General features: G+C 30.9%; 1 long non-coding RNA gene across 1 annotated transcript in view; it reads left to right on the top strand.

The window, feature by feature from the left end:
* LOC113054617 (uncharacterized) overlaps nt 1-2,542 on the top strand; it is a 21,720-nt gene extending 19,178 nt beyond the window's left edge. Inside the window, exon 3 of the long non-coding RNA XR_003277405.1 lies at nt 2,280-2,542. This is a non-coding gene — a long non-coding RNA (uncharacterized LOC113054617). The remainder of the gene's footprint in view (nt 1-2,279) is intronic.
* The last annotated feature ends 1,837 nt before the right edge of the window (nt 2,543-4,379 follow it).

Raw genomic sequence — 4,379 nt, 5'->3', positions numbered from 1 at the left:
ATATATATATATATATATATATATATATATATATATATATATATATATATATATATATATATATATATATATATATTACAGTTTTATAGATTTTTAATGAAACAAAATCCTTAATAATAGGACCGGAAAGGTTCAGTATATAGTTTATAACATTTCTGTTCTGTTTTAATATATGATTATATTAGTTATGATATAGGTTTTATATATAGCTATATATAATTTTAAGTAAATGTTTATTTATTTATGTTTTAATAAATGTATAGTCATATAAATTCATCCAGCTTTATTTGTTAAATATTTGATTTAAAATATTTGATTGCATTATTCTCTGAGTTTTATGGCAACACTTCCTCACGGCTGGCGCTTGGCATTAGCCGAGAGATAAACATCAATTATGACATCACTTTCTCAAGCTGCCTCAGTTTTGACTGCTGTATGGAGGATTCAGGCTTGAGAAAATGACATAACCTAGCAAAGCACAATGAAAAGAAAGGCAAGTGTGTGTGTTTTGTTATGTGTGTGAGTGTGTGTGCCATCGGAGGGGGTGGTGATGTTACACTACACCAGGGTTGTATGCGATATGCTGGATTAGAGAGGACAAACGTATGCAAATATTGTTGCTTAGTTCTTACAGGCTTTCTGAGACAGTTTGACAGAGAGTAAAAGAAGAAGAGATGCATGTGAGGTTTTGTTGCCATCTGTGATGCTAACCTTGGGAAACTGTATCCTAATTAGCATAAGAATAATTGATACATTAAATAAGTCTTACAGTGTCAGGGTTGTGTAGAAGAGAAGCAGACACACACAGAGGATTTAGAAGAATAACAGAGAAATAAAACACAAATTGATGTCTGATCACTTAAATGCATACATCAAAAAGGCTATAAAACAACACACTAAAACTATATTTTTTTTTATTATAAGAGAAATCAAGAATATTTATATATTATTAATACATTTTGTTTATTATCAGGGTTATTATAGTTAAATAGTTATAACCATTAAAAACAGTTTTGTTACTTGAAATAAAATTTCTCCACCATTTCTCATTTTAATTTACTTTAACTTGATGTATTAAAATAACTAAAACTTGAAATGAGTAAAACACAGCCAAATTACAAAAAAATGTAACTAAAGCTAAAATGAAAATGGAAAATATAAAAATAAAAACGGATTCAAAATATTAATAAAAACTATAACAGTATCACAATGATACTTAACTAACACTTGATTATTTAGGGTGAATTTATATAATCATTTATGTAATAAACTATTAATCTCATTGCAACATAAAATGAATATTTTGACTTTTATAAAATTTCCTCATATCTCACTTTTTCTAAATTAAGACTATTAATAGGAATAAACATTTCAGATATGTCTCTAAAAAGATAACGTTAACTGTTTTTGGTGTCAAGTTATGAGTCAGACAAGTATGCAATGATCTGAGAGGAATCAAGAGGCCATAAGCCCTTCGTATTCAGAACATTTATGAGATATTTGTGACTCAACTGCATCAAATACATTTGTGTGTCTTGCTCTTGCACACACACACTGAAAGGATAGTGGTGGTTAGGTGTGAACTCACGATGTGTTAACAAGACTGACTCCTTCTGTGAGCACACACACTTTCAGATTCATAACCCTTAAAATAGTATTTGGTCCTTTAAAAGTTTCTCATGTTGGCTTTGGCTGAGCAATATATTTCTCTGATGCCTCATACACCTGACAGCACACAGGATCCCCTGAAATGATAAAGCACAGTAGGCCTACATTGTTACATTTATATCCTGACCGTAATTAAAGTAAGAATTAAAAGCGATCGCTTTCCCTCATCATGATCAATGATGGTTTAATTTCACTCAGAAATCTCATCTCATCTCCGCATCTCATTCCCACGTCTAAAGTAATGGGTGAACATAGCAAGTTCACCATAGCCAAAGGCCAAATGGACACAATTTTTCAGAATAGAAAAAAATAGGACCAATGCAAAAGAATGGTGTTAGAAAATGAGTTTCTGCTGATCTGTCAAGCTCGTATTTGTCTTCTGTGGAAGTGGATAGCAGTACATCAGGAATTCAGTTTCCTCTTCCAAACTTCCTCCTGAACTAATCACCATGTGTACATCATTTACATGGATTTAACCTCATACAGTCTTTAAGAGCCAACTCATGCAGAACAATGTCAACAAAAATCAGATGCATGTACTTTGACTCTGAAACTGTTCGTATGTTGTATGTTACTCTACATTTATAGTGCATTATTTTTTGTCTTTTTAGGGTCGGCAGACAAATGAAGGATGCTAGAGGAATCATGGGAAGCATATGATCTGGATACTTTTATTTCACATCAGTGATGATGAAAGTAACATCAACCATAGTTCACATATCATCATACGAAGATGGCTAAGATGATTCAATCAAAGGGTAAAATATATCATATAAATCAAATTTGCCTATATAAATGTGTGTGTGTGTGTGTGTGTGTGTGTGTGTTTATATGTACTATATATGTATGTATGTATGTATAAATATTTATGACTGAACACATGAACATTTAGAAAACTTGTATATATATATATATATATATATAGATATATATATATATATATATATATATATATATATATATATATATATATATATAGATATATACTGTATATCTTCACGTGCAATTTTCCTTTTAGAAATGAAAGGTTTGGAGGAATTGGAGAAATGTGTATTTAACATAATGCATATGCCTATATTTAATGTTTTACATATGTATGTATTTTTATGAGGATACATAAAGATTTACAGATTTTTAAATAAACACTTATAGTTGATCAAAATATGTTCAAGTTTCTTTCTTTTCAGGTGTGTGTGTTAATCTTTCATCCCAACAGCCCAAATGTTACAGATCATAAGAGCATGCAGTTTGCATTAATCAAGGATATTAATATAGCTTTCATACTTCACGATATGTTACAATACCTAAGGAAACTGAAAGAAACGAAAGCCTTTAGTTTGGATAATTAGCAGGTAAAATCATCTTTTGCTGCTTTGTTTTGCTAATCATATGGAGGTTATTTTAGTGGGAGGGGCATAAGCATTCTAGAGAGTGTTTGATTGGGTGAAAATTTTTATATTTATTCCATTGATTCTATTTTGTCAGAAGAGAAAACATTTAAACTAATATATCTACTAAACATTTTTGGGGCTTTCGAAGCTTCAAAAATGAATTTGAAATTGTGCAGCAAATAAAATAATCATTTACAATAAACTTTTAGAAACATGACTTTGTTATGGTGGGGGTCTTCATTCTTATTTAAATATGTTGGAAAACCACTGAAAGCTATTCAATATATTACCATTAAAATGAAAAAAAAAAATACATAATTAACACACCATTATTAATGATTAGCCAATATCAGCATCATTGAAATGAGAGCTCTAGTGTCTGGTCAGTATGTGTTGTTGTGAGTGGACGCTGGTCCTCATGTTAACAGCCTCCTCTCATCCTCTCAGGAGGCCCTTGTTAGACGAGGTGTCGCTGAAATGAATTAGCTTGATTCACAGTCTTCTCCACAGCCTGGAGGTGAGGAGAACCACCATGTCTCTTCATAAAGACTGTGCAGTGTTTCTGTATGCAGAGCTTATATTGAATATCATTAAACTCTAAACAAGCCAATAATATCCAAATAAGCAGCAGAAGTTAACACTGTACCTCCAGTAATTAGCTCTTATAAATGGAGAAGCCAGCAGTGGGCAGCACATCAGTCATCTAAGGAGAAATATGTGCATGTTTTGTCTTTCTGCATTACTGCAATAAGTATATTTTTAAACAAGTTAATCTGGCTAAAATTGAACCATATTTGTTTGCTTTCAGGAAAAGTCCAAATGAAATAGCTTATTTATAACAGCTTGGTGTAAAATCTGACTATGAACTGTACAAATGTTAGCAAATTTAGGCTGATAGGCTATTGAAATCATCATTAAACCCAATCTATATTAACACTGAACAATCACACCGCAGGTTTGAAAAAAGGTTCAAGAAATGTTCCAAATAGTAGTATTTTATATATATATATATAATAATAGTAATATTATATATATATATATAAAATGCATCAATTATCACATCCTGGCAAAACCAAAGAAATATAGCTGAAACCACACCAACAAACCTTGATTTGCTATAAAGTCGCAATAAATATAGAAGAGGTGTCATACTCATTCTAAAGCATTTTATTGGGACAAATATGTATATGCCCCTACAGACAAGACATTTCCCCTAAAGAGTAAGTAGATATGCATGTCAGCTACAAGTTTACTTCAAATTGCCTTAAAAAAGGCTTGTACTAAACTGTAATTTTGATTTCATAGGGTCTTAAAATATTT

This window comes from Carassius auratus, chromosome 35, assembly GCF_003368295.1.
Source record: "Carassius auratus strain Wakin chromosome 35, ASM336829v1, whole genome shotgun sequence".
In the NCBI taxonomy this organism is placed as follows: domain Eukaryota; kingdom Metazoa; phylum Chordata; class Actinopteri; order Cypriniformes; family Cyprinidae; genus Carassius; species Carassius auratus.
The sequence above is the reverse complement of the archived record's forward strand: the minus strand, read 5'-3'. Positions and strand labels throughout refer to the sequence as shown.